General features: G+C 36.8%; 1 pseudogene; it reads left to right on the forward strand.

Moving 5' to 3' along the window:
- Positions 1–19,198: 19,198 nt before the first annotated feature.
- On the forward strand, positions 19,199–20,744 carry LOC138161278 (tubulin beta chain pseudogene; annotated as a pseudogene).
- The last annotated feature ends 4,704 nt before the right edge of the window (positions 20,745–25,448 follow it).

Consider the following 25,448-nt stretch of genomic DNA (forward strand, 5'->3'; position numbering starts at 1 on the left):
AGAAATTTTATTTATTTTCAACTTTTCAACACCCTACCTATCTATCATAGAAAATAAGACAGTAATTCCAAACACTTGCCATTTAATTTTTTTAAAAAGACAACTGTAAAGACATTATTTCCAAATATGGTCCCAACAATATTTAATAATTGCTTATACTTCTATTTTCTTTCTTCTTTGATTATAATGCAATTCAAGAAGTGTTTTCTTAAATCAAGAGCTTCAAGTTCTTAAGAAGAGTCAAATTGGTGAATACCTCTTAGAAGTAAATAAAACCTTTTATCTTTTCAAGGATAGCTTTTGGCTCCAACCTTTTTTTTAACATAAGATCCCACAAAATTTTCCTATGGAAATACTCTTTAATAGGATTCAATGAATTAAATTAGTGTTTCCACATCATCAAAATGTGTGTGAATACATACATGTGTTTATATATGTATATACACATATGTATGTATATATATTTTATGTCATGTCCTGTAAATTATTTAAAATAAACTTTTGTTTTATGTTACTCTCATTCTCTATTGTCTTATCTCTGTGACATAGTTTTGTTTTTTTCTACAGCTGACAGAAACATTTACAAGGCAGGGGTAGATTTCTAATTTTACTTTGCTGGTATATAAATGTCATTTTATACAAGTACCTGTTTTTCTTTGTTATAACTTCTTTCCCCTTGTTTTAGCCAGAGGCTGTCCTCTTTATTTGATCAGTATAGTTTATATCATATTCCAGGCAGCACTTCTCCCCAGGAGAAAAACAGGATTTCAAATTGCTACTCATGATTCCTAAGGCAAACTGAAAGGGCACTGACTGAATTAATGATTTCTTACTGTTTCCAGTGCTTATTGGTTTTATTTCCATTAGTGTGTAGATACATTTGTTTTCCCTCTTTATTCCCTATACTAGACTGCCAATTATTTTTGGTGCCATTACTTACTCTTAGCTTTATGCCTGGTTAAATAGGGGGAGAAATCACTAGGCTGATTTAGTGACAAAATTTAACTCAATTTCTCAACAAACAACTAAGTGGTAGCAATGCTGGTGGTGTGGGGTGAGATTCTGTTTATTAGAGAAAAGGGGTTGTCCTAACAGAAATAAGTAGGAGGAGTTAGCATAGATTTTTCCCTGTTGCTATTAAGATTGTGAAAAAAAATCATTAATGTAGGAATATTAGCAGTTTTTTTAAAAACTACTGCTAATTATCATTTGACAAAATAATATATTACCTGGACTTATATTATTCATATGTGTATTCAGGATTGAGATTGAAAAGAAAAATCAAGGAAGTAACAGAACATATTGGAAAACATTCACATTATGTCAATATCACTTTAATTCTTTTTCTGACCAATCAGAAAGAAAAGTAGTACCCTAAGGATATCTCCCATATTTCCACTTCCCATCCTCATCTCTTAAATGCTATATTATCACATATACTGGAGAAGTAGCATGGAATATTGGATACAGTGATAGGCTTGGGGATGAAAGACCAAGTTTCTAATCTTTCCTCCAGTAATTACTAACTACAAATTCCCTAAAGCATGTATCAGTGAAGGGAGATTTCCATGCTGATGAAATCACAGATATATTGATCAATATATTAAGTAAATAAAAAGTACAGCTAGAGAAACGTAGAAATAATTTAAAAAATGAATCAATGATAGAACCTAGAAATGATGCTAAGATTCAAAGGTCCCAAGAATAAAAATTCAGAGATTCAGAGCTTCCCATAGTTCCACTTTATTTTTAAGAAGAATTCTCAAAATACCAATCAAATAAAAAAAGGACACCTAAAGGTATAGTTCCTTCTCATGAATAGATAACCAGTTAAACATGAATATGTGTACAGTCATATTAAAATATTTGAGGAGCTGGACTATTCTAGATTCACTATACTCTACATTTTGCAGAATCTTGTGATGGAACTTCTCTTCAAATCTATCACAGAAAATTCCAATCTCCTTGTCCAAAGGCCAGTTAGAAACCTGTTTCAAGAGAATACAACTAACCTTACCATTTTGATATATTTAAGGTCTAATTTGGATGATGAATGAATAATCTATAACCTTTTCTCTTTAATGCCCCATAAATCATAACTATCCAAATAGGGGAATATTTGTTCTTCATCACTTACCTTAAAGTGAAGTACATTGGTAAGGAAATGTTCTTGTATTTCACTGATTGCAAATTAGAATAATGAAATGAATGTCAAATGTCATTTCAATGTATATTTCTTTGCCATGGCAACCCTCAGGTAACTGAGTTGGTTAAATTGCAAATTATATATCTATCCATTTAAAGATTTCAATGAAATAAAACCATTTAATCAAGCTTATCAATTCTGCTCTGTAATCATGATTCCCTACTCAAGTCAAATTCAAAGTATTAGGTGGCTCTTTTCTTTTAACTGTATTTATTTCCATTATCTATGAAGTTATCCAGGAGCCTGGCTTATAGATATAGATAATGCTTTGTATGCAATAAATACCAATAATTTCTTTGGGGATAAATTTTTTTCAACAACAAATTCAAAACAGGTCATTTTATATTTTCAGATACATACACACACTCACCCCACCACAGATCTTCACTGCACTTACCTTTCATACACAGTCAATGTGTACAATTAGCTTAAAGCAGAAGCATAAATTGGCTGAGATGGCATAGTAATTACAGTAAGAACAATAATAACAAAACATTTCCCTTATAAATCCGGAACATATACAGTTAACCCAGCATCCATGGGAGAATGAGCACACATACAGAGGGTGTGGTTGTAGAGAGAAATATGCTTAGGGAATATGTAGCCAAAACAACTCTTATGACAACACAGAATGTGATACCCTTTACCTTTTTCTGGTGTTCTCATGCTGTTCCCACTCAGCACAGGATCTTTGCTGGACAGGTCTCACAACTTGGTATACTGATTCTGATCCTCTCTTTAGCTCAACTCTTTTGAGAGCCAAAGCTGAATCTTTTATCCATTCACCTTGGTCACCCTCCAAAGAGCTATCTCATGCCTTGACTAATGGTTATGTTTGCTATTGAGTGTGGTGTCTCCTATGGTTCGAAACACTCTAATGCAAGGTACCATAGCCAATGTAGGGAGGAGAACAAGAAGAGAGAAATCATCTACCTTCTCCTCCCTTCCTCAAAGAATAGTTCCTGTTCAACAGTAGGTTTCTTCCCCTCTTCTCTGCCACAAGGGGTTATAAGTCATCAACTGGGCTTTCTAAACCCAAACCACAAGGCTTTCTCCCTAAATTGTGTCCTTATAGAGTGTCTTACTTTGTTTTACTCTAAAAACAGGACTAACATGCTAATTTTGTCCATTTCCTTTTTTTTTTAAGCAATTGGGGTTAAGTAACTTGCTCAAGGTTACACAGCCAGTTATTTTGTGTGGGTGCCAAGTATCTAAGGCCTGAACTGATCCCAGGACTCCCAACGTTGGGGCTGGAGCTCTTACTCACTGCACCACCTGGCTGCCCTTGTCCATTTCCTTTTTAAATTTAAATTTTATTTTTACCAATCAACAAAAATACATCTTCTACCTTTCCCATACCATTAAGAAAAGTGAAACAGCTTATGAAATTTAAAATTGATACCCCATAATGATTGTTTGAGAATTTCACCTAATCACCAGAATCTATACTTAGGAATTATGTTGATTTGAAGTGTTTCTTAAACTGGGGGTCACAGCCCCATATGGGGTTGGATAACTGAATGTGGGTGTTGTGAAAAATTTGGCAACAGTAAAAGGTTTCTGAACATGCAATGACCAAAAATTAATTCAAAATAAAATGCTTAATTAATGAGACATTTCTAGCAGTGCTTGCCCATGTTGCATCATGCAACCACTGCAGCTTTGATTTTGAACATACAATATGCATACTTTGCACTGTGCATGCTGTCATACTATGCAACACCAATGAATGCTGCCAGAAATACCTTGTCTCAGATTCAAGACTATTGTATGTTATGAGTTGCAACATTTTTACTGTACATACAAAATTGTTTAATGAATTTTGGCTTGGGATTAGGGCAGAATTTCCAATAATTGCTTAAAGGATCCTAAACATACTTCTACCATTTTGTACTACATAGTTATGCAAAGCAATGTTCTAAGCATTGATAATTATAAAATCAAAATATTGATCCATTCTAAAAATGTTGAAGATGCTCTACAATCTCCAGTATCAAATATTCCACCAAGATTTGATTCTTTATGTCAAAATAAACAAGGACATCCATCTCATTAGCATATAAATTTACTTTCATCTTTAATAAATTGTAAAATTGAATGTATACCAAAGAATTGTTCTAAAATCAATTTCTTTATGATTTATCACTAGCAAATGTTGGATTTGTATACATATTTTATATACCTGGGGTTGTATAAAAATGTCTTGGCCAAAAAGGGGTATTTAAGAAACCTTATTTTTGAGGGATAGGTTGATTACTTGACCTTAGAGATCTGACTATTTAATAAAAGTATGACTTCCCTATTTTTCAGATCTGCAGCTTAGGTTCATTTCCCTGGATGAAGTCATCAGATGTTCTGCCTAGTCAGTCACAAGTCACAAAATTCTTGATATCAGACTTTCTAGAGAATGTTGACTAACTCTCATCATGAGTCTCAGAAATATCTTTCTGTAAATCCGGCTAAATGTAAACCCACCCTACACTTTTGCCAATTTTATAAGAGACTCTTCTGTCTTCTCTAATATATCTCTGGTCACTGGTGACCAGAGGTCAATGGTCTTTATTACTAACAACTGTTAGCCTTGCCAATAAATAGATCATGCTCAAAACATTTGTGCCTCAGTTTTTCTTCATCACAATTTTTTTTTTATCACAACACACTGTTAGAAAAAGTAAACATAAAAGTCAGGTAAAATAAATTTCTGCGTTGACAATATGTGTGTATGTGTGTGAATTCACACAATATATACAAGTAATATTATATGTGTGTGTGTTCATTGCCAGTGAATAAATTTATTTTGCTTGACTTTTACTATTTACAGATATATGTGTGTATGTATATACATATCTATAAATGCATGCATACACATGTGTATGTTGAAAAATCTGAACTCCCAAACTATCACATTTCTGTGAGAATATAAGGACCATGTGTAATGAGTTCTTTTTAAATCATGCTTTATCATTGCAGGGATTAGCATTCCCTAATTTTTCAAACGTTGTTTTTGTGATATTCTTCTTTCTTATATTAATTGTTCTTCTGTTTCTACTCACTTTACTCTCTATCAGTTCACACAAGTCTTCTCAGGTTTTTCTGAAATTATTCCCTTCATCATTTCTTATAGTACAATAGGATTCCCTTGTATACCCTAATTTATTCAGCCATTCTCTAATTGAGAAGTGCCTTTTAGTATCCAGTTCTTTGGCAACACAAATAGAGCTGCTGAAATTTTTTTTCTGTACATAAGGACCATTTTTTTTGCTTTGGAATCTCTTAGGAATTATAGTCTAGCTGCAGGATTTCTGGGTCAAAAAAGTTTTGTAATCTGGAAAAATATTTCCAGGTTGCTTTCAAATATGGCTGGAAGCAAGGGAAGCACAGTAATCCAAATCTGGACTCCTTTTGGGGGGACAAAAAGATCGGGGCACGGAACAAGAGGAAGACAGAATAGTCAAAACTCCTGCACCAGAAGTGTCCAAGAAAAGAATAAGCTACTTACAGGTCATAGAGGAGCTTAAGAACGATTTTGAAAACCAATTGAGAGAAGTGGAGGAAAAATTGGGAAAAGAAATGAGAATGATGCAAGAAAATTATAAAATGAGAGTCAATAACATGACTGAAGAAAATAACACCTTGAAAAGGAAACTAACTCAAATGGCAAAAGAGGCTCAAAAAGGCAATGAGGAGAAGAATGCCTTAAAAAGCCAAATTTTCCAGATGGAAAAAGAATCTCAAAAACTCCCTGCAGAGAATCATTCCTTCAGAATTATATTGGAGCAAATGGAAGCTAGTGACTTTATGAGGAATCAAGATATTAAACAGATTCAAATAAATGAAAAAAAAAGGCAATGTGAAATATCTCATTGAAAACACCACTGACCTAGAAAATAGATCCAGGAGACATAATTCAAAAACTATTGGACTACCTGAAAACCATGATCAAAAAAAGAACCCAGAAATCATCTTTCAAGAAATTCTCAAGGAAAATTGCCCTGATGTTTTAGAACCAGAGGGCAAAATAGAGGTTGAAAGAATCCACCAATTACCTCCTGAAAAAGATCCCAAAAAGAAAACTCCTAGGAATATTATAGCCAGGTTCTGGAGTTCCCAGATCAAGGAGAAAATATTACAAGCAGCCAGGAAGGAACAATTTGAATACTGTGGAAACACAATAAGGATAACACAGGATCTAGCTGCTTCTATACTGAGGGATAGAAGGCCTTGGAATATGATATTCTGGAGGGCAAAGGATCTGGTATTAAAACCAAGAATCACCTACCCAGGAAAACTGATTATCATGTTTCAGGGGAAAATATGGTCATTCAGTGGAATAGAGGACTTTCAAGCATTCTTGATGGAAAAACCAGAGTTGAATAGAAAATTTGACATTCAGATGCAAGAAGCAAGAGAGGCATGAGAAGGTAAACAGGGAAAAGAAATCATAAGAAACTTATCAAAGTTGAACTACTTATATTCTTATATGGAAAAATGATAACTGTATATTATGAAACTTTTCTCAGTATGAAAGTAGTTGAAGGGAATAGAAATGTGTGTATATATATGTATATATGTTTATATATATGTATATTTACATATATATGTCTATGTAGGGTATATAGACATATGAATACATATACAAGTATGTGTATATATGTGCACAGGTATACATAGACAGAGGGTACAAGACCAGTTGAATAGGAAGGGATGATACTTAAAAGGTGAAAATAAGATGTGAGAGAGGAATATAATGAGAGGAGAGGGAGAGATATAGAATGGGGTAAATTATCTCACATAGAAGAAGGAAGGGAAAACTGTTATAAGGGAGGGGAAGAACAGAAAGGCAAAAGAGAATGAGTTAACCATATTCTCAACCTTATTCTCTCAACCTTATTATATGAACTTGGCATAGGGAGGGAATGACATGCACACTAAATAGGGTATCTCACCCTACAGGAGAATAGGAGGGAAGGGTATGAGAGGGAAGATGATGGAAGGGAGGGCAGGCTGGTTGGAGGAGTGAAGTTGAAACACCCACTTTTGAAAAGGGGCAGGACCAAGGTAGAGAATAGAGCAAGTGGTGGGATGGGATGAGATGGAGGGAAATATAGTCAGTTGTTCACAATATATATATACTATGGAAATGTTTTGCATAGTTTCACACGTACAACCTATATTGAATTGCTTATCTTCCCAGTAAGGGTGGATGACCAGGGAGGTAGGGAAAGAATCTGCAATTCAGATGTTTAAAATCAAATGTTGAGTGTGTGTGTGTGTGTGTGTATATAAAATTATTATTATTATTATTATTTTACATGTAGCTCGGAAATACTTTACAGGCACTGAGGCATAGAGATCTACCATGCCCTACGGGAAAGACTGAATGGGGATGGGGGAAGATATAGGAGAGAGCAGATTGGGGGAGGGGGTATACAGTGGGATTGCTGTTTTGGGGTGGTGGGTAGGGGGAAAATGGGAGAAAATTTCTAAATCAAAATCTTGTGGAAATGAATGATGTAAACTAAAAGATAAAAATAAATAAACTACAGAAAAAGAAAATTATTCTCTCATAGAAACATATGAAAACTAATTCTTTTTTTTTTTTGCTTTTTTTGGAGGGCACTTGGGGTTAAGTGAATTGCCCAAGGTCACACAGCTAGTTTTTTTGTGTTAAGTGTCTGAGGCCGGATTTCAACTCAGGTCCTGCTGACTCCAGGGCCTGTGCTCTATTTACTGCACAACCTAGCTGCCCCAGGAAACTAATTCTTGAGTGACACAGTCATCATGAGTTGGGATTGCTCTCAATATATAAAAAGTATTCTCATCCTGTTTATCTCTCAGTCAGAATCATCCTCTGACTCCCATGTTTATACATGTATTTTGCTAGCTTAAGGGAATAATCAATATGAATATATGTTACTGTAGTGCCAATGCAATATTACAGGGGCCATGATAACGATAAAGACAATGACTATAAGTATTGAATGATGTTTGATCGCACAATATGCCAGACTCTCCATATAAAGGATAAAACTGAAGGAATTATTTAGACACCAGAAAACTGAATCCCAAAACCAGTAAGCCAATTCCATCATAATACAAAAGATATTCAGAAGCCATAATAATGATGAGAGCCATGCCATCCTTTAGCCTTCCCACAAATCAATACAAGATCAATATTTACACACAAAACTCTCTATCTCCTTGCCTAAGCTCCTCTGTTCCCAGCTGTCCCCATTTTTCTTCAACTGTTTTGCTACCTCTCTACCAGCTTCTTCATGGGCTCTGCTTCTCCTCAGCAAACTCTTCCAACCACAGGCTCCCATGTGACTACATTCAGCCTATCAGGGGACAGATTTTGTCTTCATAGCAGGGAATCTTCCTGTGGGCTCTAGGGGGCATATTTTATCTTCACAGCAGGTGAGGTCCTCAACCCCTCAATATCTTCAAATTAGCATTCCCATTACAATTACCTAGCTTGTGCCTCTTTAAACAAACTTCCAGGCTAATAACAGTAAAAGCAGTGTTATTTTAAAACAATTTTGAGTAAAGTTATTTTGATTGTTATAAATACCAAAATTCACTACAGAAGGCATGTGAGGAAAGATGGTATCTGCATCCAGAAAAAGAATTGATAAATTAAAGTATGTGTAGAATAATTTTACATATATATATATACATGTAATACATACATATATGTCATATATGTGTATATATATTTGTGTCTAAATATATATATATATATTTGTGTCTATATATATATATATTTGTGTCTATATATATATATATATATATATATATATATACACATATATTTGTATCTAAAGGAAGCTATCTCCGGGGTAGTGGGAGAGCTGAAAAAATGAAGAAAGAAAAGAAATTTACATGATAATTTTGCTGTATATTTGAAATTACTGTGCATAATAGATTTGAAGTTTCATGAACAAACTTTTAAAAAATTCTTATAGAAATGCTTGTTTTATTCCATAAATAGTATGGATGTAATAAAAACACAAAAGAAAAACAGACTAAATACACAGTCAGGCAAAACAAATTTCTACATTGGCCACATCAAAAATATATGTCTTGTGTTGGGTCTTCAGTCCATCATCTGTCAGGAGGTAAATACTATTCCTAATCTTCAACTCTCTGGAAATATGGCTGGTAATTGGGTTGTTAATTTTTATAAAGTTTTTAAAGGGTAAATTGTATTCTGGTCATTCTTATTTTATTTTGCATCAGTTCATGCAAACCATATATTTTTATGGAAATTTTTTTTATCATTTCTTATGACACAATAGTAGTTTATTGTATTTACATGTGATATTTAATTCAGCTATTCCCAGATTGATAAATATTCCCTTAGTTTAGAGTATCTGAACTGCTCTTTGAAGATTTGATTTAATTAATTTGTGAATGTCAGATCTTTCTTCTTTTTTTCTGAAATTAGATTATTTAAATTCTCTATTCTTTTAATTTAGTCAATTCATATTTTTGTAAATATTGTTTTATTGACATATAGTTGGACAAACCAATTTCAAGTAATTTTTTCTTCATTTATTGTTTATTTCTTTTTTAAATTGTTGATAAAGATAATTTGGTTTTCCATCTAAAAGATCAAAATAGCTAATTATTTACTTTTAAAACATAGCTTCTTATTTTATTAGGTAATTAATTACTGTTTTCTTTTATTTCCATATCATTAAACACTTTTGTTTCCTTAATGTCACTTTTTATGTCAAGTTGCTGTTTATTTTTAATTTTCTTGTTTTGTAGGGGATTTTTTTGCATGCTCGATTCACTGGTCTGTTTTTTTCTCTCTGTTTGGGGTTAAAAGTCTTTAATGGTATAAAATTTCTCATAAAAATTTTTTCATAGTAGCCCAATTTTGTTATTGTTAGTGGTTTCTTTAAAGAAATTATTTTTTCAATGATTTTTGATTGACTCACTGTTTATTATTGCTACTTGTTATCAAATTAATTTTAATCTTTTCTTAATAACTATAATATTTCTGATATTTTGCATTTCTTTGTGTTTTTATGCTCTAATATATAGTAATTTTAAGTCATCAATCTGATACCATCTATACTCCTTCCTATTGCCATTTACCAGCGATCTAGTGCTTTTTTTTCTAATTTTTCTAAAATTCTACTCAGATTCTCAAAATCCTGTCTATTTTTTAGATTTATCTAGATTATAACATAATATATTGAATTCCTCCACCATGATAATTTCAGTATTTCTCCCTGTAACTCATTTAATTATGTAGAATTTAGATACTATACCATTCAGTGCATTTATATTAAATATTTTTATTTATGCATTTTCTATGACATTTTCAGCATAATGTAGTTTTTTCTAATTATCTCTTTTAATCAGATTGATTTTTAATCATGCCTTGTCTGAGACTGAATGCTGGCCCTCCATTTTTTCATGCCTAAACCTCTTTCACTCAAAATGTACAAAATTAAACTCATTATCTTTTCCCCCACACCCCCTCCTCTTCTCAACTTCTCCATTACTATGGAAGGCACTACTATTATCCAAGTCAACCAAGTTTACAACCTTGAAGTCATACTCAGTTCCTTATCTTCTCACATCACCTCTTTAATCAGTTGCTAAGTTCTAACATTTCTACTTTTATAGCATCTTGTGTATGAAGTCTTTGAAGTCTTCCTTTACTCTGACATTGCCACCATCCTGGTGCAGGCCTTCATAAGCTCAAACCTGAATAATTTCAATAATCTATTGGTTGGTCTCACTGCCACAAGTTTCTCTCCACTCCTGACAATTCTTTATTTTGCTATCGTACTAATCTTCCTAAGGCAGAAGGATATGTTATCTCATTATTCAATCAACTCCAGGTATTCCCCATCACCTCCATGATATAATCCTTTTTGTCTTTGAACATCTATAACCTTGATCCTGGATTGAATACTATAATACTTGTATTGCACTTTGAACAGAGCTTGATGCAAAGAAGATGATCAATAAATACGTATTCCCTTCCCCTTCTTTCATTTCCTATTATGAACTGAATATATGTTTACAATATTTATTAAGTTCCAACTACAAATGAGACCCTGGGCTAGATAATAAAAATAGAGTGATGGGGGAGGGGGAACAGTCCCTTCTTTCTTTTTCTTTCATTTTTAAAATGCTTTATTAACTTCTGATTTACATCATTCATTTCCACCAGATTTTGAGTTACACATTTTCTCCCTGGTTTTCCCCCACCCACCACCCCAAAAGAGCAGTCCCACAGGATATCCCCTCCTCCAATCTGCTCTCTCCCATATCTTCTCCCATTTCCCCTTCAACTTTCCCAAAAAAGCATGGTGAATCTCTATGCCCCAGTGCCTACATATCTTATTTGCCAATTACATGTAAAAGAGTATTAGTAATAATAATAATCATATATGTATATATATATATATATTTATTTAAACATTTGATTTTAAAACTTTGAATTCCAGATTCATTCCCTTCCTCCCTAGTCACTCACCCTTACTGGGAAGATAAGAAGATTAGGTTGTACATGTGTAGCTAATGCAAAACATTAACATAGTAGATACATTGTAAAAGACTGACTATATTTCCTTCCCTCCTATCCCACCTCCCACTTGTTCTATTCTCTACTTTGATCCCATCCCTTTTCAAAAGTGGGTGCTTCCAACTTCCCTCCCCCCAGTCTGCCCTCCTTTCCATCATCCCCCCTCTTATCCCCTTCCCCCTATTCCCCTGTAGGGTGAGATAGCCTATTTAATATGTATTTCATTCCCTTCCCACTCCAAATTCAATGAGAATAAGGTCGCCACATTCCATTTTGCCTTCCTATTCTTCCCCTCCATTGTCACCATTTTCCCTTGCCTCTTCTATATGAGATAGTTTACCCCATTCTGTCTCTCCCCATCTCTTCTCATTATATTCCCATCCTATTAAAATGATCTTGTGCTCTCTATGTATACCTGTAAACATATATACATACATTCAGATATGTGTTCATATGCCTGTATACTCTCTGAAATATATTCCCTTCAACTATTTTCATACTGAGAAAAGATTCATAAGTTACAATTATCATTTTTCCATGTAGGAATGTTAATAGTTCAACTTTTTTTTCAATCCTTATGATTTCTTTTCCTTGTTTACTCTCATGCTTCTCTTGCTTCTTGTATCTGAGTGTCAGATTTTCTATTCAACTCTGGTTTTTCATCAAGGATGCTTGAAAGTCCTCTATTCAACTGAATGACCACATTTTCCCTGAAACATGATACTCAGTTTTGCTGGGTATGTGATTCTTGGTTTTAATCCCAGCAACTTTGCCCTTCAGAATATCATATTCCAACCCCTTCAATCCCTCAGTGTAGAAGCTGCCAGATCCTGAGTTATCCTTATTGTGTTTCCACAATATTCAAATTGTTTTTTGGTGGCTGCTTGTGATATTCTCTACTTGATCTGGGAATTTCAAAACCTGCCTATAATATTCCTAGGAGTTTTCTTTTTGGGAACTTTTTCAGGAGGTGACCAATGGATTCTTTCAACCTCTATTTTGCCCTCTGGTTCTAAAACATCAGGGCAGTTTTCCTTGAGATTTACTTGGAGGATGATTTCTAGGTTCTTTCTTTGATCATGTCTTTCAGGTAGTCCAATAATTTTTAAATTATCTCTCTTGGATCTATTTTTCAGGTCAGTGGTTTTTTCCAGTGAGATATTTCACATTTCCTTCTATTCTTTCATTTGTTTGGATCTGTTTAACATCATCTTGATTTATCATAAAGTCATTAGCTTCCATTTGCTCCAATCTGATTCTGAAGCAATGATTTTCCTCATTGAGCTTTTGAGATTCTTTTTCATCTGGCAAATTTGTCTTTTTTAAGGCATTCTTCTCCTCATTGCCTTTTTGAGCCTCTTTTTCCATTTGAGTTAATCTATTTTTTAAAGTGTTATTTTCCTCAGTCAGGCTGTTGACTTTAATTTCATAATTTTCTTGCATTGTTCTCATTTCTCTTCCCAATTTTTCCTCCACTTCTCTTATCTGCTTCTTAAGGGCCTCTATGACCTATAACCAGCTTGTATTTTTCTTTGAAGCTTTTGGTACAGGTGTTCTGCCTTCACTGTCTTCCTCTTGTTCCATGCTTTCATCCTTTTTGTCCCCCAAAATAGGAGTCTAATGTTGGATTCTTCTGTTTGTTTTGCTTCCTTTGCCTGGTCATGTTGCCACTCAATTACTTGACTTAGGGCTTTTTTGCCACAGTAGGACTCTGCTACCAGACAGGGGAGCTTCATACCAAATGCCAGGGTTTTCTCAACTGCTGGAGGTATTAGTTGGGTGCCCTCTTTGAAGCCTCTACATGCTCTGGAAAGCTGGTCACATATCCTAAGACATCCACCCTAGACTGAAATGTAGATCCAAACTGGTTAAAGCAAGAGTAATCACCCCTCAGACTGGTCGCTTGGTCCCCCTACACTCTGTAGGCCAGGAGCTGAAGCTGCCATGGCTGAGTCACAGCCCTCAGTGTCTTCTCCCCCCTGGGGACAAAAGCCAATGCACTCCCAACTACTGGGCCCCAAAGTACACATTGCACTGACCTCTCACTTTGTCCTTAGCATCTATGTGTTGTTAATTCTGTACTGCCACAGCTGCTGGTGATCTGGAGTCCCTCCAGCCAGCGGCTGGTCAGGCCCACCCTGGGGCTAAAACCTCGACATGGAGCTGGGGTTGTCTCCCAGAGCACTGCACTGGCCAATACCTGCTGGCCTGCTGGGCTGTCCTTAGTGGGAGGTTAGCTTCTCTGTGTCATTTTGTGGGTTCTACAGCTCCAAAGTTTGTTTAGAGTCCCCATTTACATGGATTGGAGGTGGTGAGAGCCAGAGCCGTGGGGAAGTCTTCTTTCTACCCCGACATCTAACAGTTCCTTCTTTCATTCTACTTCATAGGTTTTGACACCAACAAAAAATATGATAAAGACCAAGAAATGAAGGTTTTGAAGAAATAATCAGATTATATGCTCTAAGAGAAAAATATTAATAGCTTAGAAATAGAAGAAGCATGTAGGAATAAAAATTACTTTGTTGAGAAGGTAGAAATCAAACAGAATAACAAAAAGTAAAATAAGGATTAAATAAAGCAAGACGAGGAAAAAGTATATTAAAGGTATGGGAGATTGTGCAACTAAGCCATTGTGGAAAATGGAATGTCTGATTCTACCTGTTCTGTTATGAAGAAAAGCAATTGACATGCTTTGAGTTCGTAGTAGAATATACCCACATGGCTATTGATTCCCTTCTCCCCTCCTCGCCCACCCCCACTGGGAAGAAAAGCAATTCAATATAGGTTGTACATGTGTAGTTATGCAAAATGTTTCCATTGTAGTTATATTGTGAAAGACTAATTGTATTTTCCTCCATCCTATTCCACCTACCACTTGTTCTCAAAACTATTTTGAGTCCACTCTTCTGCCCATCAATATAGCATCCTGATAGAAAAGAAATTGAAAAAGCTTCTACTTCATTTTTAGTTGGAATGTAAAGTTTATGAAACACAGTAACATGAAATAAGACTGAAGAGTCAAGTTGGAGGAAAACAATAAATATCTGTAAATGCCAAATGAAAATTTATTTTTTTTATCTTAAAACAAGAAAAAAAAGCAGAGAATTGATGTTCCAAAGGGAAATTATACTGGTTAATTTACTTTGGAGGATATTTTAATGCCTCTGCTTAACACATTAAGACAGTTCTGAGAGAATTGACAATATATCACAGGATCTAGAACAGGAACTCACCTCAGAAAGTTCAATTACATGAGAAATTGCAATTTTCTCATTTAACAAAAACTCAAGGGAATGCCCCTAAGTTATACAATAAATTATAGTACTGGGAGTTAGCATAAAAATTGAACATACTTAGTCTTAATATCACACATTTCCTAAGGAAACAAACCTCATTAGATAAACTCTGTAGGGAAACTAAGAGTCAGTTTAGAAACTGCATTTATAAACTACATTCAGGAGAAAGACTTACATATCACCAAGGAGTCAGGGACAGATAAGATTCTTTCTCTGGCTTCTTACCTAAGGAATATTTAAGTCTCTGAGTAAATATTTTACATACCAAGGGACGGGTTTTGGTAAGTTGAGGTTAATGTAAAACAAAATTTTCAGGAGGAATAAAAAGCAATTTTAAAATCTGGTAACAGTATTTGGCAGCAGTTACCTAACATATGAACTCAGAGAGGACATATTTCTCTAATAACTCAGTAGTTTCCTATTACAAATTCCTATTACAAATCCCAAGTCTTCTTACTCCAGTTCTAAAGCTTTTTTTCCTCTAAATCACAGTATATGTTGGCAATCATAAGACATAAGTATTTGTTGCCATAATAGGAAAGGACTTTGTTTCTCCATGTTCTATATAACCATACGACAGAGAATCTGAAATATTATCATTTTGAGAAAGGCTCTCAATTAATAATTGAATTAATAAAAAAAGTTATAGCTGAATATTTCAACTGTAATTTGCTTAGTCCTACAACTCAATCTATAGGCTTAGTGTCATCATAATATGATTTTTTAACTTAAAGATTAATTGGGAAAACCAAATGACTTTAGGTTGTTTTTTTCAAAAATTCTTTTATACTCAAAAAAAATCACATAAAATGTGTAATGCAAAACTAAACATATGTTTAATAATTTTAAATTTTCCATTAGTTAATTATGGGGGGAGGAGAGGAAACAATGAATCCACATTGAAATGAACTTTTTTTAAAAAATCTTTTATTTACTTATTTTCAGTTTTCAACATTCATTTCCACAAGATTTTGAGTTACACATTTTCTCCCCATCTTTCCACTAACCCCACCCCAAGATATTGAGTGTATTGAATACCCCTTCCCCCAATCTCTTAGGGCAAGACAGATTTCTTTACTCCAGTGCCTGTATACCTTATTTCCCAGTTGCATGTAAAAAATTATTTTAAACATTTGTTTTTAAAACTTTGATTTCCAAATTCTTTCCCTTCTCCCCTCCTTACCCATCCCCACTGGGAAGAAAAGCAATTCAATATAGGTTGTACATGTGTAGTTATGCAAAATGTTTCCATAGTAGTTATATTGTGAAAGACTAATTGTATTTCCCTCCATCCTATTCCACCTACCGCTTGTTCTATTTTCTATTTTGACCTTATACCTTTTCAAAAGTGTTTGCTTCTAGAAGCGGCCAGGTGGCTCAGCAAGTAAGAGCACTGGCTCCAATGTTGGGATGACCTGGGGATCAAATCTGGGCTCAGATACTCAGCACCACACCCAGAAATAACTGGCCGTGTAACCTTGAGCAAGTTACTTAACCCTGATTACTTTAAAAAAAAAGTGATTGCTTCTAACTACCCTCTCCCCCAGTATGCCCTCCCCTCTATCAGTCCTCCTGTTATCCCTTCCCCCCTACTCTATTGTGGGGTAAAATGCCCAATTGAATGTGTGTTACTCCCTCCTTAAGCCAAATTCGGTGACAGTAAGGTTGACCCATTCCCTTTCACCTTCCTGCTTTTCCCTTCCATTGTTACAGTTTTCTCTTGTCTCTTTTATATGAAACAAATTACTCTATTCTACCTCTCCCTTTCTCATCCATTATATTCCTTTCTCACCTCTTAATTTTATTTTTTAGAAATCATCCCCTCATATTCAATTGATCCTGTGCCTTCTGTCCATGTATACATGTACACATATATACATGCACTCACATAGGAATTTATACACATATACCCCTTTCTATACATACATATGTGTATGTATACATATATTCATATATACATATGAATGTTCTTCATTCTTCAACTATACTCATACTGAGAAAAGTCTCATGGGTTACAATTATGATTTTCCCATGTAAGAATGTAAATAGTTTAACTGTAATAAATTCCATATGATTTTTTTCCTGTAGCTTCTTGTGCTTCTCTTACTTCTAATATTTGAAAGTCAAATTTTCTGTTCAGTTCTGTTTCTTTTTTTAATCCAGAATACTTGAAAGTTCTCAATTTCATTGAATGACCATATTTTCCTCTGAAGTATTATATTCACTTTTTCTGGGTAGGTGATTCTTGGTTTTAATCCTACTTCCTTTGACCTCCAGAATATCATATTCCAAGCCCTTGGATCACTTCATGTAGAAGCTGCTAGATCATGTATTATCCTGATTGTGTTTCCACAACACTCAAATTATTTCTTCCTGAAAATTTGTAATACTTTCTCCTTGGCATGGCAACTCTGGAATTTGGATATGATATTCCTAGGAGTTTTCTTTTTGGGATCTTTTTCAAGAGGTGATAGATGGATTCTTTAAATTTCTATTTTGCCCTCTAGTTCTAGAATATCAGGAAAATTTTCCTTGATAATTTCTTGAAGAATGATTTCTAGGTTCTTTTTTGATCATGGCTTTCAGGTAGTCCAATAATTTTAAAATTATCTCTCCTGGATCTATTTTCCAGGTCAGTGGTTTTTCCAGTAAGATCTTTCACATTGCCTTCTATTTTTTCATTTGTTTGGATCTGTTTTATAGTATCTTGATTTCTCATAAAGTCACTAGCTTCCATTTGCTCCAATCTAATTTTGAAGGAATTATTCTCTTCAGTAAGGTTTAGAGATTCCTTTTCCATCTGGCCAATGCAACTTTTTCCTTTTTTTAAAATTAAATTTTGTTTATTTTTAATATACATCATTCATTTCCACAATATTTTGAGTTACAAATTTCTCCCCATCTTTCCCCTACCCATCACACCAAAACAGCAATCTCACTGAATACCTTCCTCCCCCAATCTGCTTTCTCTTACATGGTCCCCTATTCCCCTCCAACTCAGGGCAAGATGGATCTCCATACCCCAGTGCCTATATAAATTATTTCCCAGTTGTATGTAAAAAATAACATCAATAATAATTTTTAAACATTTGATTTTAAAACTTTGAGCTCCAGATTCCTTCCCTTCCTCTCTTGTCACCTAACCTTACTGGGAAGATAAGCAATTCAATATAGGTTGTACATGTGTAGTTATGTAAAACATTTCCATAGTGGATATATTGTGATAGACTGACTATATTTCCCTCCTTCCTATCCTGACCCCCACTTGTTCTATTCTCTACTTTGACCCTGTCCCTTTTCAAAAGTGTGTGCTTCCAGCTTCCCTCCCCCCCAGCCTAGCCTCTTTTCCATCATCACCCTTCTCATCCCTTTCCCTTCTACTCTCCTGTAGGGTAAGATACCCTATTTAGTGTGTATGTCATTCCCTCTCTAAGCCTAATTCAATGAAAGTAAGATTGACTCATCCCCTTTTGCCTTCCTGTTCTTCCTCTCCATTGTAACAGTTATCCCTTGTATCTTCTATATGAGATAATTTACCCCATTCTGTTTCTCCCAATCTACTCTCATTATATTCTTCTCTCACCTCTCAATTTTGCCTTTTAAATATCATCCTTTCCTATTTAGCTGAACCAGTCCCCTCTGTCTATGTAAACCTGTACACATATATATACTCACATATGATATGTATTGATATGCACATATACCCTGCTATACAGACATATATATGTATGTATAGATATATAGATATATATGTAAATTTATATTCCCTTCAACTACCCTCATACTAAGAAAAGTTACACAAGTTACAATTATTGTTTTTCCATGTAGGCATGCAAATAGTTCAACTTTGATAACTTCCTTATGATTTCCTTTCCCTATATACCTTCTCATGCTTCTCTTGGTTCTTGTATCTGAATGTCAAATTTTCTATTCAACTTTGGTTTTTTCATCAAGAACGCTTGAAAGTGCTTTTTTTCTCCCTCTCAGAATGTTTGTGTAGCTGTGTTCTGAGCTAGCAGCTCCAACCTCCCAGGGAACCTTCTATTGGTAAAGAGATCGTTCAGTGGAAAGGAGGAAAAAAATATATATATATAAATTCTCTCCTCCCTGTGCATAACTCGAGACAAGCAAAAGTAAATTCTAACCATGAGGAAAATCATACATATTCAGGCTGGCCATTGTGGCAATCAGATCGGTGCAAAGTTCTGGGAAGTTATCAGTGATGAACATGGCATCGACCCCACTGGCACCTACCATGGGGACAGCGATTTACAGTTGGACCAGACCTCTGTCTGCTACAGTGAGGCCACTGGTGGCAAATATGTTCCCCAGGCCATATTGGTTGATCTTAAGCCTGGAACCATGGACTCTGTTCATTCTGGACTTTTTGGCCAGATATTCAGACCAGACAACTTTGTCTTTGGCCAGTCCAGGGCAGGCAACAATTGGGCCAAAGGCCACTATACCGAGGGGGCAGAGCTGGTGGATTCAGTCTTGGATGTGGTGTGAAAGGAGGCACAGAGCTGTGATTGCCTGCAAGGTTTCCAGCTGACCCACTCACTTGGGAGGCACAGGCACAGGGATGGGCACCCTGCTCATCAGCAAGATCTGAGAAGAGTACCCTGACCGAATCATGAAAACCTTTAGTGTGGTTCCATCACCCAAGGTCTCAGATATTGTGGTTGAGCCCTACAATGCCACACTCTCTGTCCACCAGTTATTAGAAAACACAGATGAAACCTACTGCATTGATAATGAAGCACTCTATGATATCTGCTTCCGAATGCTCAAGCTGACCACTACAACCTATGGTGACCTTAACCATCTAGTCTCTGCTACCGTGAGTGGTGTCACCACCTGCCTTCGATTTCCTGGACAGCTTAATGTTGATCTACACAAATTGGACATAAACATGGTCCCTTTCCCTCAACTCCACTTCTTCATGCCTGGCTTTGCCCCCCCTCACCAGCTGTGGGAGCCAGCAGTACTGTGCCCTAACTGTGCCTGAGCTCATCCAGCAAGTCTTTGATGCCAAGAACATGATGGCAGCATGTGACCCTCGTCATGGGCGATATCTCACCATTGCTGCTGTTTTCCATGGTCAGATGTCCATGAAAGAGGTCGATGAACAAATGCTCAATGTGCAAAACAAAAAAAGTAGCTACTTTGGTGAGTGGATCCCCAACCATGTCTAGACTGCTGTCTGTGATATCCCACCCTGTGGGCTCAAGATGGCTGTCACCTTCATTGGAAACAGCACTGCCATCCAGGAGCTCTTCAAGCACATCTCAGAGCAGTTCACTGCCATGTTCTGCCAGAAGGCCTTCCTCCACTGGGACACAGGGGAAGGGATGGAAGAGATGGAGTTCACCGAAGCCGAGAGCAACATGAATGATCTCCTTTCTGAGTACCAACAATACCAGGATACCACTGATGAAGAGGAGGAGGATTTCAGTGAGGAGGCAGAGGAGGAGGCTTGAGGGAGATAACCTACCACCTCAAGTCTTCTCAATTCTTCCAACATTGTCCCCCCCATCACCCTTTTCCCCTAAGGTTTGCATTTTTGGCCTCCATCTTCTTTTTTCTCTCCTTTGTGAGTGCTGAGCTCTCTGTCCTCTGTTTTTCCTTCCTTTTATGACCTACCACCTCAATACTTTCTTCCCCACTCCCAGATTTCTCTCCAAGAAACAGAATGTCTCCAACCCAGAGCCTCAATTTAAGGGTCTTTGTGCCCACTAAGTGCCCTGAACTAAAATGGTGACCAAGAGAAAAGGTCCAGGACTCATTGGCTTCCATTGATGAATAAGGGGACCAAAATGTCATATTCCTAGTGGAGAGAGTTCTCTTGGTGGGTGTTTGGGGGAAGGGAGGAAATGGAATGTTCCATTCCATAAAAGTCTATTGGGGAACCAGGCTTTCTAGTATAACTACAATCTCCATATCCCCCAACTTGTCATATTCCTATCTTCAGGTGCCCCTTCCCTTTATCTCTCTCTACCCCAGCTCTGGGGGAAGTGTTGACAGTATTATTCCTCCCAGTCTTAGTTTCTCTCCTAAGTGTTTGTTTTTTTTTGGAGGGATCTGTACCTCTCTCTGCCAGATGGGCTTCCCCCCTCAGCTCTTTATCTTCCCCTCATTTTGGGACCCACCCACCCTTCCCCAGTTTGAGAATTGAGAACTACTTCAACTCCCAAAATTCCAGATCAAGTCCCTCATGTGGGGAGGATTTCAATTTTCTTCCACTCCCCCCCACCCCACCCCCAAATCAATTCCCTCCAAAAGAAGGGAGTAAGGGCAACAGGACACTTCCCTGCCCATAATCAAACCTTTCATTTTCTCTCATCCTTTCCACTTCTGCAGTTTCTATCTTGGGCTCTTCCCCCTACCCACTTCCTAGTTTCTGTTTTGTGTTGAACTTGCTGCTTTTTTCATACTGAAAAGATGATGCTCCCAAACCCAAAAATAAACAGGAAATGAGGGGGAAAAAAAGAATGCTTGAAAGTCCTATATTTCATTGAACGACCATATTTTGCCCTGAAACATTATATTCAGTTTTTCTGGAGAGGTGATTCTTGGTTTTAATCCTAGCTCCTTTGTCCTCCAGAATATGATATTCCAAGCCCTTCAATCCCTCAGTGTAGAAGCTGCGAGATCCTTTGTTATCGTGATTGTGTTTCCACAATATTCAAATTGTTTCTTCTTGGCTGCTTGTGATATTTTCTCCTTGATGTGGGAACTCCAGAACCTGGCTATAATATTCCTAGGATTTTTCTTTTGGGCATCTTTTTTATGAGGTGATTGGTGAATTCTTTCCATTTCTGTTTTGCCCTCTGGTTCTAAAATATCAGAGCAATTTTATTTTAGAATTTCTTGAATGATGATTTCTAGGTTCGTTTTTGATCATGGCTTTCAGGAAGTCTAATAATTTTGAAATCATCTCTCCTGTATCTATTTTCCAGGTCAGTGATTTTTCCAATGAGATATTTCACATTGCCTTCTATTTTTTCATTTGTTTTGATCTGTTTAATAGCATCTTGATTTCTCATAAAGTCATTAGCTTCCATTTGCTCCAATCTAATTCTGAAGCCATGATTCTCCTCATTGAGCTTTTGAGATTCTTTTTCCATCTGGCTAATTCAGCTTTTTAAGTCATTCTTCTCCTCATTGGCTTTTTTGGGACTCTTTTGCCATTTGAGTTAGTCTTTTTTTTAAGGTGTTGTTTTCTTCAGACTCTCTTTTCATGATTTTCTTGCCTCATTCTCATTACTCTTCCCAATTTTTCCTACACTTCTGTTACTTGTTTTTCAAATCCTTCTTGAGCTCCTCTATGGCTTATAAGTAGTTCATATTTTTCTTGCAAGCTTTTGGTGCACGAGTTCTGACTCCATTGTCTTCTTCCCTTTCCATGCTTTGATCTTTTTTGTGCCCCCAAAAGGAGTCTAAAGTTGGATTGTTCTGCTTACTTTACTTCTTTTCCTTGCTTATGTTGTCTGTCAATTAATTGACTTTTGAGTTCTTTGCCACAGTACAACTCTGCTTCCAGAGGGGAGAGCTTTGTCCCAAATCACTGGTATTTTCACAGCTGCTGGAACTATTTGGAGGTTGCCATCTCTACAGCCCTAACATGCTATGGCTCACTGGTCACACATCACAGGATCACCACCCAACACTGTGATCCAGATCCAGGCAGATTAAAGCAAGAGCAATTACCCTCTGAATGTTTGCTTGCCCACCCCCCTACATTTTGCAGGGCCAGAGCTCTGAAGCAGCCATGTGGAGGCATCTACACAGCTTCAGCACCTCCACAGCTTCTTGCTCCAGGGGCAGAGGCCAGACCACACTCCCTCCACGCCCCCCCCCCAGTTCCAAAAGAATTCTACACTGATCTTTTACTTTGTCTTTGTCATTAAAGGGTTGATATTTCTGGAATCCAACACATATCCTGATGATTGGCCCTCGAAAGGTCCGATCCAGCTACTGCTGGTCAAGGCCTCCCTGGGGATAAAAGTGTGGGCTCAAGTGGGGTTTGGTTCTGCTCCCAGCACTCTGAGATGGACCCTTCCTGTAGGCCTTCCTGGCTGCCTTCAGCAGGTGATTTGTTTTTCTCTGTCACTGTGTGGGTTCTTTAGCTCTAAAATTTGTTTAGAATCATATTGAATAGGTATTTGTGGCAGTTATGTGGGGAGCTCACAGAGTTTTCCTTCTTCTACACTGCCATCTTGGCTCTGCCCCCTCCCAGTTCAACTTTGTAAGGCATTTTTCTCCACATTGCCTTTTTGAGCCTCTTTTGCCATTTGAGTTTGTCTATTTTTAAGGTGTTATTTTCTTCACTATTTTTTGGTCTCCTTTTGCAGTCTGTTGACTCACTTTTCATGACTTTTTTGCATCATTCTCCTTTCTCTTCCCAATTTTTCCTCTACTTCTCTTACTTGATTTTCAAAATCCTTCTTGAGCTCCTCCATGGCCTGAAATCAGTTCATATTTTTTGGAAGCTTTTGATGTAGGAGTTTTGACTCCATTGTCTTCTTCTGGTTCCATGTTTTGATCCTTTTTGTTCCACCCTCCCCCCCCAAAAAAATTCTATGGTCTGATTGTGCTTCCTCTGCTTGTTCATCTTGCCAGCCAATTACTTCACTTTTGAGCTCTTTGCCATGGTAGAACTCTGCTTCCAGAGTGGAGAGAACTGTGTCCCAAATTGCTAGGGTTTTTACAGTTGCTAGAGCTATGACAGGGGGTGCCCTCTCTACAGCCACCACATGCTCTGGTACATTGGCATTTCTCACCCCAGGACCACTATCCAAGACTGTGACACAGATCCAAGTAGGTAAAAGCAAGAGTGATTACCCTCTGAATGGTCGCTTGGTCCCCCTATGATCTGCAGGCTAGGATTTCAAGAGGCAATCACTCAGCAACAGCTGCACCTGCCACATCTCCCCTATCTCTCCCCCTGGTGGCAGGGGCCAGACCACACTCTTCTATCACCCAGTTCCAACAAAGTTCCCTACTGACCTTTAACTTTCTCTTTGGTGTTTATGGGTTGAAAAGTCTGGAAAGCTCCCCAGCTACTGGTGATTCACTCTCCTTAAATCTGCTCTGGCCTTTCTTTACAGCTTGTCAGAGCCACCCTGGGTCTGGGCCCCATGGCCCATGTGGGACTGTGCTGAGTTCCCAGTTTGGTGTGATCTCAGTTCCCTTCCTGTTGGCCTGCCAGGCTGCCTTCAGTGGGAGATTTATTTCTCTCTGTCATGTTGTGGGTTCTATAGCTCTAAAATTTATTTAGAGTTATACTTTACAAGTATCCGAGGTGGTTGTTGCAGGAACTCAACCAAGTTCCTGCTTTTACTCCACCATCTTGGCTCCACCCCCTGAAAGGAACTTTTTGAAGAAGTCCAGACCACATTCATTATTCTCTTTAAAGATGATTGATAAATCAAGAAAATTCTCTGATGACTTTGGAAAACCTGTAATCATTAATCAGTTGTTTCTTCATGTCATCCATACAACAACACTATTTTAATAGAATTTTCCAATTTTAGCAATTTATTTTTGTATTAATTTATTAGAATGTATGCATTGTTTTAAAACAGCTAAATTGTTTAAAAAATACCCCCTCTTTCCCCAAAGAGAGAGGGTGGTAAGTGTAAGAAGTTTGTTTAAAAACTATGCATTGAAATGGAAACTGAATGTTATTTCTTTTTAAGCAATCAGAGTTAAGTAACTTGCTCAAGGTTACACAGCCAGTTATTTCTGGGTGTGGTGCTGAGTATCTGAGCCCAGGATTCGATCTCCAGGTCATCCTGACACTGGAGCCAGTGCTCGTACTCGCTGAACCACCTGGCTGCCCCTAAGCAATTGGGATTAAGTAACTTGCTTAAGGTTACATGGCCAGGTGTTTCTGGGTGGGTGCTAAGTGTCTGAGCCTGGGATTCGATTTCCAGGTCATCCTGACACTGGATCTGGTGCTCTTACTCGCTGTGCTAGCTGGCCACCCCAAATTCTTTTTTTTTTAATGAGCAATCAGGGTTAAGTAACTTGCTCAAAGTAACATGGCCAGTCATTTCTGGGTGTATTGCCAAGTATCTGAGCCCAGATTTGATCCCCAGGTCATCCCAACACTGGAGCTGGTCCTCTTACTCGCTGAGTCACCTGGCCACCCCCTGAGTGTTAATTTAAAACACTTAATAAAGACATCAAATTCATGTAGGTGCTATTAATATAACACAAGCAAATCTTCTTAAACCTTAATCCATGATAAATAGTGAGTAGTCAACAAATTAACATAATGAGTTTTTCAACCTTCTACTCAGTTGCTTCAATGATCTATATAAACTAGTCTTAATTATTGAATATGGAAATGTAAAATCCTAAATGCTCCCTTGCATGTCAGAATCTCTCT

Source organism: Petaurus breviceps, unplaced genomic scaffold (genome assembly GCF_028583685.1).
Source record: "Petaurus breviceps papuanus isolate PSGF00001 unplaced genomic scaffold, PetGlider_PUasm1.0 184, whole genome shotgun sequence".
NCBI classification, from domain to species: domain Eukaryota; kingdom Metazoa; phylum Chordata; class Mammalia; order Diprotodontia; family Petauridae; genus Petaurus; species Petaurus breviceps.